We start from the raw sequence: 14,517 nt of genomic DNA, 5'->3' as shown, positions 1-14,517 counted from the left end.
CCTTGATTTATTGTATTTATTTATGTAGTTTGACGCCAGTTCAAGTGAGAATATGGGCGAATCCGGATTGCCGCCAGTTCCTCTTCCGAATGAATCCACAAGCATCAGATCTCCGACTGCATTGCCTCCCATCCCAGTTCCTCTTTAGTTGTATTGACTGTTGAACTATTAAACTTCTTTAATTGTCGTATTTGAATTCTGTTGTCGTTAAATTTTATTAGATCAAGACTTTGTTAGCTATTGTGTATTTCGGTTTGTCAATTTCAATGTTATGACTTTGCATAATAGTATGGTAGGATTTTTTTTATTTGATTGAAAAAACCGAACAAACCGAACCAAACCAAACCGATATTAATTGGTTTGGTTTGGTTCGGATGACATTGACAAAAAACCGAACCAAACCGAACCGCAGTTTAATTAAACGATCGGATCGGATGGCTTTTCCTTCAAAAACCGAACCAAACCGCACCGCGAACACCCCTATAAGGCAATAGAGGGGATTAGGTGATGGCGCCTAACTTGATGTGTTTGGCGCCTAACTTCATGTGTGTTTCCTCTCCTGGCGCCTAACTTGAGAAAACTCAAGTTGGGCGCCACCCATCGAGCAACAAACATCAATTGGTACGCATGACTGGCATCTAACTTCAAGGAGTGAAGTTAAGCACCACCCCTCTAGGGAGTTTCTTCAATTTTGGGTTGTATGTGGCGCCTAACTTCAGCAAGTGAAGTTAGGCGCCACCCTATCCGCAACATCTTCCTCTAGGGTGTCCGAAACTCTGTCTTAACGCACCTGTTTCTGTTCTAATCACTCTGCATAATCAAAATACACGTAAAACAAAGGAAAAATAATAGAAACTCAAATAAAACTAAATAAATCAAAAGAAAATATCAAAGTAAAAATTAAACTTAAGGATACAAAAATATCAGGTTGCCTCCCAACAAGCACTTCTTTACAGTCACTAGCTTGATGGTCAGCTCCTCTAAGGAGGAGGATCATAGGGGCTCAGCTCTTTACCACTCACTGTGAACTTCTTTTCTGTGCTCTCGTGGATCAACTCTATATGCTCAAGAGATAGGATCCTGTTCACTGTATGAGGCAAGATTGGGCATACAGTGAATACCACCTTCATTCCTGGGGAGAAGTCTTCAGTGGAAATCTTTTTATTTCCCCATCCCCTGGGTACTTTCTTCTTTTGGGGAACCTCCTCCTTGGTGGATGATGCATTCCCGACACCAAACTTAGGTTTGATGTTTGGAGAAAATTTGATGATTGTCACCAAAGGAGGTTTGAGTTGCAGATTCTGTGGGGGTTCTTGAAGGTTAGGATTAATAAGCTCAGTCTGCATGCACTTCTCCTCTTCACCTGATGAATGCATATCTGATGAGCGGATAATTTATACGCTTTTTGACATTGTTTTTAGTATGTTTTTAGTAGGATCTAGTTACTTTTAGGGATGTTTTCATTAGTTTTTATGTTAAATTCACATTTCTGGACTTTACTATGAGTTTGTGTATTTTTCTGTGATTTCAGGTATTTTCTGGCTGAAATTGAGGGACTTGAGCAAAAATCAGATTTAGAGGTTGAAGAAGGACTGCTGATGTTGTTGGATTCTGACCTCCCTGCACTCAAAGTGGATTTTCTGGAGTTATAGAACTCCAAATGGCGCACTTCTAATTGCGTTGAAAAGTAGACATCCAGGGCTTTCCATCAATATATAATAGTCGATACTTTGGCCAAGAATAGACGATGCAAACTGGCGTTCAACGCCAGCTCTCTGCCCAATTCTGGCGTCCAGCGCCAGAAAAGGATCCAAAACCAGAGTTGAATGCCCAAACTGGCAGAAAAACTGGCGTTCAACTCAACAAATGGCCTCTGCACGTGCAACACTCAAAGCTCAGCCTAAGCACACACCAAGTGGGCCCCGGAAGTGGATTTATGCATCAATTACTTATTTCTGTAAACCCTAGTGACTAGTTTATTATAAATAGGACCTCTTACTATTGTATTAGGTATCTTTGGACGCCTAGTTCTTAGATCAGAGGGGCTGGCCATCTCGGCCATGCCTAGACCTTTCACTTATGTAATTTTAACGGTAGAGTTTCTACACTCCATAGATTAAGGTGTAGAGCTCTGCTGTTCCTCAAAGATTAATGCAAGTACTACTGTTTTCTATTCAATTCATCTTATTTCGCTTCCAAGATATTCATTCGCTCTTCAACCTGAATGTGATGAACGTGACAATCATCATCATTCCCTATGAACGCGTGCCTGACAACCACTTCCGTTCTACCTTCGATTGAATGAGTATCTCTTAGATCTCTTAATCAGAATCTTCGTGGTGTAAGCTAGAATGATGGCGGCATTCAAGAGAATCCGGAAAGTCTAAACCTTGTCTGTGGTATTCCGAGTAGGATTCAATGATTGAATGACTGTGACGAGCTCCAAACTCGCGATTGCTGGGCGTAGTGACAGAACGCAAAAGGATAGTAAATCCTATTCCAGCATGATCGAGAACCGACATATGAATAGCCGTGCCATGACAGGGTGCGTTGACCATTTTCACTGAGAGGATAGGATGTAAGCCATTGACAAGGGTGATGCCTCCAGACGATTAGCCGTGCCGTGACAGGGCATTTGGATCATTTTCCCGAGAGAAGACCGAAAGTAGCCACTGACAATGGTGATGCATTACATACAGCCAGCCATGGAAAGGAGTAAGACTGATTGGATGAAGATAGCAGGAAAGCAGAGGTTCAGAGGAACGAAAGCATCTCTATTCGCTTATCTGAAATTCTCACCAGTGATTTACATAAGTATTTCTATCCTTTATTTTATGTTTATTAATTATATTCGAAAACCCCATTACTATTTTATATCCGCCTGACTGAGATTTACAAGGTGACCATAGCTTGCTTCATACCAACAATCTCCGTGGGATTCGACCCTTACTCACGTAAGGTATTACTTGGACGACCCAGTGCACTTGGTGGTTAGTTGTGCGAAGTTGTGAACCATGGTATTGGCATCATGTTTTTGGCGCCATTACCAGGGAAAGAAAGAGCGATGAATTTTACATAATCAAAGTGTAATCACAATTTCTGCGCACCAAGTTTTTGGCGCCGTTGCCGGGGATTGTTCGAGTTTGGACAACTGACGGTTCATCTTGTTGCTCAGATTAGGTAATTTTCTTTTTGTTTTCTTTTCAAAAAAATTTTTCAAAAAAATTTTTCAAAAATCTTTTAAAAATTTCTCCTTTGTTTTCGAAAAAAAATGTGTTTTCAAAAATATATTTTTCTTCAGAATTTTTTAAGAATGAATTCTAGTCTTTCATGAAGCCTGGCTGGCTGTAAAGCCATGTCTAATTCTTTTGGACTGAGGGTTCCACTTATAAGTATATGAAGTTGGATGAAATATCAGCTGTTGTATACATGAGAGGTATCTATGTTTGCTGAAGCTTGGCTGGCCGTTGGCCATGTCTAGTGTTTTGGACCGGAGCTTTCATTGAAAGCTTGGCTGGCTAGTGAGCCATGTCTAATTCCTGGACTGAAGTTTTAGACTAACATGGCAAGATTCCTGGAATTCATATTAAAAATTCTGGAATCCTTATTTTTTTTTTCTTTTTCAAATAATTTTTGAAAAAGATACAAAAAAAATTAGAAAATCATAAAAATAAAAAATATTTTTGTGTTCTTGTTTGAGTCTTGAGTCATGTCATAAGTTTGGTGTCAATTGCATGTGCATCTTGCATTTTTCAAAAATTCTCATGCATTCATAGTGTTCTTCATGATCTTCAAGTTGTTCTTGGTAAGTCTTCTTGTTTGATCTTTGCATTTGCATGTTTTGTGTCTTTTCTTGTTTTTCATATGCATTCTTGAATTCTTAGTATCTAAGCATTAAAGAATTCTAAGTTTGGTGTCTTGCATGTTTTCTTTGCATTAAAAATTTTTCAAAAATGTGTTCTTGATGTTCATCATGATCTTCATAGTGTTCTTGGTATTCATCTTGACATTCATAGCATTCTTGCATGCATTCCTTGTTTTGATTCAAAAATAAAAGAGAAAAACATCAAAATGATGTTTTTAATTTTTCTCTCTCATCATAAAAAATAAAAAATAAAAAAATATCTTTCCCTTTTTCTCTCATCAAATTCGAAAATTTGGATTGACTTTTTCAAAAAAAAATTTTTAAATGAAGTTGTTTCTTATGAGTCAAATCAAATTTTCAATTTGAAAATCTCATCTTTTTCAAAATCTTTTTCAAAAATCAAATCTTTTTCAAATTTCTTAGTTATTTTCGAAAATTTTTAAAATATTTTTCAAAAGATCTTTTTCTTAATTTTACATCATATTTTTGAAAATAACATCATCAATTAATGTTTTGATTCAAAAATTTCAAGTTTGTTACTTACTTGTTAAGAAAGATTCAAACTTTAAATTCTAGAATCATATCTTGTGATTTCTTGTGAATCAAGTCATTAATTGTGATTTTAAAAATCAAATCTTTTTCAAAAACTAATTTCTATCATATCTTTTCAAAAATATCTTCTTATCTTATTCTTTTCAAAAATATCTTTTCTAACCTCCTATCTTCTTATCTTTTCAAAATTGATTTTCAAATTTGTTTCAACTAACTAACTAACTTTTTGTTTGTTTCTTAACTTTTTCAAAACTACCTAACTAACTCTCTCTCTCTAATTTTCGAAAATATCCCCCCTTTTTCAAAATTTCTTTTTTTTATTTAATTATTTTAATCTTTGATTTTAAAAATTTTCGAAAATTACTAACCTTTTTCAAAAACTATTTTCAAAAATCACTAACTCTTTTTCAAAAATTATTTTCGAAATTTTCCCTCTCTCATCTTATTCTATTTATTTATTCATCTCACATCTCTACCCTCCTCACAGTTGTGTTTCTTCCATTACATTACATTCTCTATCTCCCTCTTTTCTTCCACTCACAAAGGGATCCATATACTGTGGTATAAAGGAACTCTATTATTATTATTTTTTCTGTGCCCTCTTCTTTGTCATATGAGCAGGAGCAAGGACAAGAATATTCTTGTTGAAGCAGATCCGGAACCTGAAAGGACTCTGAAGAGAAAATTAAGAGAAGCTAAATTACAACAACCCAGAGAGAACTTTCCAGAAATTTTTGAACAGGAAGAGGAGATGGCAGCCGAAAATAATAATAATAATACAAGGAGGATGCTTGGTGACTTTACTGCACCTAATTCCAATTTACATGGAAGAAGCATCTCCATTCCTGCCATTGGAGCAAACAACTTTGAGCTGAAACCTCAATTAGTTTCTTTGATGCAGCAGAACTGCAAGTTTCATGGACTTCCATCTGAAGATCCTTTTCAGTTCTTAACTGGGTTCTTGCAGATACTGTTAAGACTAATGGAGTAGATCCTGAAGTCTACAGGCTTATGCTTTTCCCTTTTGCTGTAAGAGACAGAGCTAGAGTATGGTTGGACTCTCAACCTAAGGATAGCCTGAACTCTTGGGATAAGCTGGTCACGGCTTTCTTAGCCAAGTTCTTTCCTCCTCAAAAGCTGAGCAAGCTTAGAGTGGATGTTCAGACCTTCAGACAGAAAGAAGGTGAATCCCTCTATGAAGCTTGGGAGAGATACAAAGGACTGACCAAAAAGTGTCCTTCTGACATGCTTTCAGAATGGACCATCCTGGATATATTCTATGATGGTTTATCTGAGTTATCAAAGATGTCATTGGATACTTCTGCAGGTGGATCCATTCACCTGAAGAAAACGCCTGCAGAAGCTCAAAAACTCATTGACATGGTTGTAAATAACCAGTTCATGTACACTTCTGAAAGGAATCCTGTGAATAATGGGATGCCTATGAAGAAGGGAGTTCTTGAAATTGATACTCTGAATGCCATACTGGCTCAGAACAAAATATTGACTCAGCAAGTCAATATGATTTCTCAGAGTCTGAATGGAATGCAAGCTGCATCCAACAGTACTCAAGAGGCATCTTCTGAAGAAGAAGCGTATGATCCTGAGAACCCTGCATTAGCAGAGGTGAATTACATGGGTGAACTTTATGGAAACACCTATAACTCATCATGGAGAAATCATCCAAATTTCTCATGGAAGGATCAAAAGCCTCAACAAGGCTTTAATAATGGTGGAAGAAACAGGTTTAGCAATAGCAAGCCTTTTCCATCATCCACTCAGCAACAGACAGAGAACTCTGAGCAGAATCCATCTAGCTTAGCAAATCTAGTCTCTGATCTATCTAAGGCCACTGTGAGTTTCATGAATGAAACAAGGTCTTCCATTAGAAATTTGGAAGCACAAGTAGGCCAGCTGAGTAAAAGGATCACTGAAATCCCTCCTAGTACTCTCCCAAGCAATACAAAAGAGAATCCAAAAGGAGAGTGCAAGGCCATTGACATAAGCACCATGGCCGAACCTGTAAGGGAAGGAGAGGACGTGAATCCCAAGGAGGAAGATCTCCTGGGACGTCCAGTGACCAATAAGGAGCTTCCCTCTGAGGAACCAAAGGACTCTGAGGCTCATCTAGAGACCATAGAGATTCTATTGAACCTCCTTATGCCCTTCATGAGCTCTGATGAGTATTCCTTTTTTGAAGAGAATGAGGATGTTACTGAAGAGCAAACTGCCAAGTTTCTTGGTGCAATCATGAAGCTGAATGCCAAATTATTTGGTAATGAGACTTGGGAAGATGAACCTCCCTTGTTCATCAATGAACTAAGTGATCTGGATCAACTGACATTGCCTCAGAAGAGACAGGATCTTGGAAAGTTCATAATACCTTGTATTATAGGCACCATGATCTTTAAGGCTCTGTGTGACCTTGGTTCAGGAATAAACCTCATGCCCCTCTCTGTAATAGAGAAACTGGGAATCCATGGGGTGCAAGCTGCTAAAATCTCATTAGAAATGGCAGACAATTCAAGAAAACAGGCTTATGGACAAGTAGAGGACGTGTTAGTAAAGGTTGAAGGCCTTTACATCCCTGCTGATTTCATAGTCTTGGATACTGGAAAGGAAGAGGATGAATCCATCATCCTAGGAAGACCTTTCCTGGCCACAGCAAGAGCTGTGATTGATGTGGACAGAGGAGAATTAATCCTTCAATTGAATGAGGACAACCTTGTGTTTACAACTCAAGGATCTCTCTCTGCATCCATGGAGAGGAAGCAGAAAAAGCTTCTCTCAAAGCAGAGTCAAACAAAGCCCCCACAGTCAAACTCTAAGTTTGGTGTTGAACTCCCATATCCAAACTCTAAGTTTGGTGTTGGAGAGTCTCAACAATGCTCTGAACATCTGTGAGGCTCCATGAGAGCCCACTATCAAGCTATTGACATTAAAGAAGCGCTTGTTGGGAGGCAACCCAATTTCTATTTATCTAACTATATTTTTCTTAGTTATATGTCTTTATAGGTTCATGATCATGTGGAGTCACAAAATAAACAAAAAAATCAAAAACGGAATCAAAAACAGCAGAAAAAAAATCACACCCTGGAGGAGCATCTGTCTGGCGTTCAACGCCAGAACAGAGCATGGTTCTGGCGCTGAACGCCCAAAATGGGCAGCATCCTGGCGCTGAACGCCCAGAACAAGCATGGTTCTGGCGTTCAACGCCAGAAATGGCAACAAATGGGCGTTAAACGCCCAAAATGGGCACCAACCTGGCGCTGAACGCCCAGAGTTGTGTGCAAGGGCATTTTGCATGCCTAAATTGGTGCAGGGATGTAAATGCCTTGACACCTCAAGATCTGTGGACCTCACAAAATCACCTCAGGATCTATGGACCCCACAGGATCCCCACCTACTTCCACTCACTTCTTCTCACCCTCTCTCTCTCCATTCATGGTCATCCCTTCTGTTTTCCATTTACCACTCACATCCATACACCCACCTATCTTCAAAATTCAACATCTCTTTCCCACCCAATCCCACCCATATGGCCGAATATACACATCCCTTCATCTCCTCCATATCTTCTTCTTCTTCTTCTATTCTTTCTTCTTTTGCTCGAGGGCGAGCAACATTCTAAGTTTGGTGTGGTAAAAGCATAGCTTTTTTGTTTTTCCATAACCATTAATGGCACCTAAGGCCAGAGAAACCTCAAGAAAGAGAAAAGAGAAGACAATTGCTTCCACCTCTGAGTCATGGGAGATGGAAAGATTCATCTCAAGGGACTATAGCTCAGTGGTAGAACATGTGGCTGCAAATCAAGAGATCCCTGAGATACCTCAGGGGATGCACTTCCCTCCACATAAATATTGGGAGAAAATCAACACCTCCCTAGGAGAATTAAGTCCCAACATGGGACAACTAAGGGTGAAACATCAAGAGCACTCCATCATCCTTCATGAAATAAGAGAAGATCAAAAAGCAATGAGGGAGGAGCAACAAAGACAAGGAAGAGACATAGAAGAGCTCAAGGACATCATTGGTTCCTCAAGAAGGAAATGCCACCATCACTAAGGTGGATTCATTCCTTGTTCTTATTTCTTCTGTTTTTCATTTTCTATGTGATGTGCTTATCTATGTTTGTGTCTTCATTACATGATCATTAGTAGTTAGTAACTATGCCTTAAAGTTATGAATGTCCTATGAATCCATCACCTCTCTTAAATGAAAAATGTTTTAATTCAAAAGAACAAGAAGTACATGAGTTTCGAATTTATCCTTGAACTTAGTTTAATTATATTGATGTGGTGACAATGCTTCTTGTTTTCTGAATGAATGCTTGAACAGTGCATATGTCTTTTGAAGTTGTTGTTTAAGAATGTTAAATATGTTGGCTCTTGAAAGAATGATGACTAGGAGACATGTTATTTGATAATCTGAAAAATTATAAAAATGATTCTTGAAGCAAGAAAAAGCAGCAAAGAACAAAGCTTGCAGAAAAAAAAATAGCGAAAAAAAATAGAAAGAAAAAGAAAAAGCAAGTAGAAAAAGCCAAAAGCTCTTAAAACCAAGAGGCAAGAGCAAAAAGCCAATAACCCTTAAAACCAAAAGGCAAGGAAAATAAAAAGGATCCCAAGGCTTTGAGCATCAGTGGATAGGAGGGCCTAAAGGAATAAAATCCTGGTCTAAGCGGCTAAACCAAGCTGTCCCTAACCATGTGCTTGTGGCGTGTAGGTGTCAAGTGAAAACTTGAGACTGAGCGGTTAAAGTCAAGGTCCAAAGCAAAAGAAGAGTGTGCTTAAGAACCCTGGACACCTCTAATTGGGGACTTTAGCAAAGCTGAGTCACAATCTGAAAAGGTTCACCCAATTATGTGTCTGTGGCATTTATGTATCCGGTGGTAATACTGGAAAACAAAGTGCTTAGGGCTACGGCCAAGACTCATAAAGAAGTTGTGTTCAAGAATCATCATACTGAACTAGGAGAATCAATAACACTATCTGAACTCTGAGTTCCTATAGAAGCCAATCATTCTGAACCTCAATGGATAAAGTGAGATGCCAAAACTATTCAAGAGGCAAAAAGCTATAAGTCCCGCTCATCTGATTGGAGCTATGTTTCATTGATAGTTTGGAATTTATAGTATATTCTCTTCTTTTTATCCTATTTTATTTTCAGTTGCTTGGGGACAAGCAACAATTTAAGTTTGGTGTTGTGATGAGCGGATAATTTATACGCTTTTTGGCATTGTTTTTAGTATGTTTTTAGTAGGATCTAGTTAATTTTAGGGATGTTTTCATTAGTTTTTATGTTAAATTCACATTTCTGGACTTTACTATGAGTTTGTGTATTTTTCTGTGATTTCAGGTATTTTCTGGCTGAAATTGAGGGACTTGAGCAAAAATCAGATTCAGAGGTTGAAGAAGGACTGCTGATGTTGTTGGATTCTGACCTCCCTGCACTCAAAGTGGATTTTCTGGAGCTACAGAACTCCAAATGGAGCGCTTCCAATTGCGTTGAAAAGTAGACATCCAGGGCTTTCCAGCAATATATAATAGTCGATACTTTGGCCAAGAATAGATGACGAAAACTGGCGTTCAACGCCAGCTCTCTGCCCAATTCTAGCGTCCAGCGCCAGAAAAGGATCCAAAACCAGAGTTGAATGCCCAAACTGGCAGAAAAACTGGCGTTCAACTCACCAGTGATTTACATAATATTTCTATCCTTTATTTTATGTTTATTAATTATATTCGAAAACCCCATTACTATTTTATATCCGCCTGACTGAGATTTACAAGGTGACCATAGCTTGCTTCATACCAACAATCTCCGTGGGATTCGACCCTTACTCACGTAAGGTATTACTTGGACGACCTAGTGCACTTGCTGGTTAGTTGTGCGAAGTTGTGAACCATGGTATTGGCATCATGTTTTTGGCGCCATTACCAGGGAAAGAAAGAGCGATGAATTTTACATAATCAAAGTGTAATCACAATTTCTGCGTACCAATATCTTTGAAGATATGAAAGACTAGATGCTCATTATGCACTCTGAGCACTAATTCACATTCTTTCACATCAATCAGAGCTCTTTTAGTGGCTAGGAATGGTCTTTCTAGGATTACAGAGGCATTCTCATCCTCCCCCGTGTCAAAAATCACAAAATCTGCTGGGAGGAAGAACTTACCCACTTTGACCAAGATATTCTCCACTAATCCATATGCAGGCTTTAGAGATTTGTCTGCCATTTGTAATTCTATCCTTGTGGGGTTATGCCTCTTCGATTTGTAATTTCTTCATCATAGACAAGGGCATTAGATTTATGCTTGCACCTAGATCACATAGGGCTTTCTCAAAGGTGGTGCTCCCAATGGTACATGGAATTTGAAAGCTTCTTGGATCTGGCATCTTCCTTGGTAAGTTATTCTGAATTATGGCACTACATTCCTTAGTCAAGACCACTGTCTCATCTCCCTTTGAAAGCTTCTTCTTTGACAACAACTCTTTCATGAATTTAACATAGAGAGGCATTTGCTCCAAAACCTCAGCAAAAGGAATATTGATTTGTAACTTTCTGAAAACTTCCAAGAACTTTGAAAACTGCTTGTCCTTGGTCTCCTTTTGAAGTCTCTAAGGATATGGTATCTTAGGCTTGTACTCAGGAGCCTTAGGCAATGTCGGATGTGTGTCAAGCGTAATTGAAAAAGGGTTGTCTGCACGCCTAGGAGGGGCGTGTACTACTGTGTCTTCAGTCTGCTCTGGAGCTTCTTTTTCAACCGGCTCCTCAGTAACTTGTACTTCTGTACTTGCCACTTGTCCACTTATCAAGGTGATAGCCTTGCACTCCTCTCTTGGATTTGGAATTGTGTTACCAGGAAGGATACTAGTAGTCCTTTGATCAATTTCATTAACTTTTGTGGCTAATTGACCCATTTGACTCTCCAAGTTCTTGATTGATGCTCTGGTTTCCTATATAAAACTCTCCATTAGTGCTTCCAAATCAATGTTCTTCTGTGATTGAGAATTTGCTTGCTGAGGTGGTTGTTGTTGAGATGACTGAAACTGGTGGTTATTGAAATTATTTTATTGAAAACCATCCTAAGGATGATTATTAAAATTCTGTGGCCTCTGAGGTTGCTCTCTCCACCCTAAATTTGGGTGATTTCTCCACCCCTGATTATAGGTCTTGGTATATGGATCATTATTGGGGTTTCTAGGAACATTCCCTATATAGTTGACCTATTCATAAAGAAATTTATCATAGTCATAATTTTCACCTTGAATGAAGCCATCATTCTTGTCATATAAAGCCTCTTGAGGAGCAATCTGAGCATTAACAGCTGAAACCTGCATCCCACTCAAGTGTTAAGTCAGCATATTAATCTGTTGAGACATAACCTTGTTCTGAGCAAGAATAGCATCCAAGGTCTCTACTTCCAAAACACCTTTCTTCTGAGGAGTCTCATAATTCACAAGATTCCTGTTAGAGGAGTAAAGATATCAGTTGTTAGCAACCAATTCAATAAGCTCAATAGTCTCTTCAGGTGTCTTCTTCATGTGCAATGAACCACCTGCAGAATTATCTAAACACATTTTGGACATTTCAAAGAGGCCCTCATAAAAGATCTCCAGTTGAGTCCATTTAGAAAACATGTCAGGGGGCATTGCCTGGTTAGCAGCTTGTACCTCTCCCAGGCTTCATAGAGGGTCTCACCATCTCTCTAGATGAAGGTCTGAACCTCCACCCTAAGCTTAGTCAGCTTCTGTGGTGGGAAGAATTTGGACAAAAATCCAATGACTACTTTATCCCAAGTGTTCAGGCTCTCCTTGGGCTGAGAATCTAGCCACAGCTTTGCTCTATCCCTCACAGCAAATGGAAAGAGCATGAGCTTGTAAACCTCAGGATTCACTCCATTCATTTTCATAGCATCACAAATCTGCAGGAAATTAGAAATAAATTAGTTTGGATCTTCTTGCGGGAGTCCATGATACTAACAATTCTGCTGCACCAGAGTGACTAACTGAGGCTTCAGCTCAAAGTTATTTACAGCTATAGGAGGCACCACAATATTGTTCCCATAGAGATCTGGATTGGGGCAGTGTATGAGCCAAGCACTCTTCTAGGTTGTTCATTTTCATTCAAATTTGCCACATTGACATTAACAGCACGATTATGATCCATAGTAGACTTTGCAGCTTCCTTTTCAAAGGTCTCACTTAGATTTTCACTAGTTTTGTAAAGTCTAGCTTGTTGCAAGCGCCGTCTGAAGGTCCTCTCAGGTTCAGGATCAAAATCAAGAAGGGACTCTTTATCCCTGTTCCTGCTCATAAACAAACAGAAAATAAAGAAAAGTGAGAATCTCCACGTCATAGTGCAGAGAATTCCCAGTGAGGTTACCTGGTGCACGAAATTGTGATTCACACTTTTCACAACTCCGCACAACTAACCAGCAAGTGCACTGGGTCGTCCAAGTAATACCTTACATGAGTAAGGGTCGATCCCACGGAGATTGTCGGCTTGAATCAAGCTATGGTCATCTTGTAAATCTTAGTCAGACGGATTCAAATGGTTATGAGGTTTTGATAATTAAAAGATAAATAAAAAAAATAAAATAAAGATACTTATATAATTCATTGGTGGGAATTTCAGATAATCGTTTGGAGATGCTTTGTTGCTTCTGAACCTCTGCTTTCCTATTGTCTTTTTCCAACCATGCGTGCTCCCTTCCATGGCAAGCTGTATGATCCTCTCGGATGAAAAATACCAGGTACGATCTCTGCACGGCTAATCAACTGTTGGATTTCTCGTCTCGGATGAAAAATACTAGGTACAGCTACCGCACGGCTAATCATCTGTCGGTTCTCACTAGCGTCGGAATAGGATCTCTCTATCCTTTTTCACACTGTCGATGCACCCAACATTCACAAGTTTGAAGCTCATCACAGTCATCCCTTCCCAGATCCTACTCGGAATACCACAGACAAGGTTTAGACTTTCCAGATCTCAGGAATGCTGCCAATGGTTCTAGCCTATACCACGAAGGTTCTAATCTTAGATTCGGATGCTCTGTTGTCAGGAGAGACGATGCGAATCACGGATCAGAGACCCAAGAGAATATACTCCAGCTGTCGTCCAATGACTATGTTGAATATCATGTAGACCGCTTGTGGTTATCAGGCACGCGGATCTTGGCTAAGCGAGTAACGAAGATATTGGGTAATTGTCACAGGTCACCCCTTCATTCTGACTTAACTGAATTAAGTATGAGAGTATATCTTGGAGAAGAAGTAGGCATGAATTGAAAGAAAAAACAATAGTACTTACATTAATTCATGAAGAACAGCAGAATTCTGCACCTTAATCTATGAAGTGTAGAAACTCCACCGTTGAAAATACATAAGAGAAAATAGTCTAGGCATGGCCGTGTGGCCAGCCTCCAAGTCCAAGGATGATAATATCATAATCCCCTAATACAATATTAAAAAGTGCTATTTATACTAAACTAATTACTAGGGATTACAGAAAATGAATAACTAAGTGCAGATAGTGCAAAAATCCACTTCCGGGGCCCACTTGGTGTGTGCTTTGGCTGAACATTGAAGCTTTCACGTGTATAGGCCATTCTTGGAGTTAAACGCTAGCTTGGGAGCCAGTTTGGGCATTTAACTCCAGTTCTGGTGCCAGTTCTGGCGTTTTACTCCAGAAAAGGGTCTTTAGTGGGTGTTTGAACGCCAGTTTGGGCCCTCAAATCTCGGGCAAAGTATAGACTATTATACATTGCTGGAAAGCCCAAGATGTATACTTTCTAACGCAATTGTGAGCGCGCCAATTGGGCTTTTGTAGCTCCAGAAAATCCACTTCGAGTATAGGAGGGTCAGAATCCAACAGCATCTGCAGTCCTTTTTCAGCCTCTGAATAAGATTTTTGATCAGGTCCCTCAATTTCAGCCAGAAAATACCTGAAATTACAGAAAAATACACAAACTCATAGTAAAGTCCAGAAATGTGATTTTTTCATAAAAACTAATAAAAATATAATAAAAAGTAACTAAAACATACTAAAAACAATGCCAAAAAGGGTATAAATTATCCGCTCATCACAACACCAAA

At 39.1% G+C, this 14,517-nt stretch overlaps 1 non-coding gene across 1 annotated transcript; it reads right to left on the bottom strand.

Moving 5' to 3' along the window:
• Positions 1–5,560: 5,560 nt before the first annotated feature.
• On the bottom strand, positions 5,561–5,668 carry LOC112774783 (small nucleolar RNA R71). Its single transcript, XR_003189244.1, has one exon. It is a non-coding gene; the product is annotated as a small nucleolar RNA R71 (small nucleolar RNA).
• Positions 5,669–14,517: the final 8,849 nt, after the last annotated feature.

This window comes from Arachis hypogaea, chromosome 18 (assembly GCF_003086295.3).
Source record: "Arachis hypogaea cultivar Tifrunner chromosome 18, arahy.Tifrunner.gnm2.J5K5, whole genome shotgun sequence".
Taxonomy (NCBI): Eukaryota; Viridiplantae; Streptophyta; class Magnoliopsida; order Fabales; family Fabaceae; genus Arachis; species Arachis hypogaea.
Note: the sequence above shows the minus strand (reverse complement) of the source record. Positions and strands in the feature narration are given on the sequence as shown.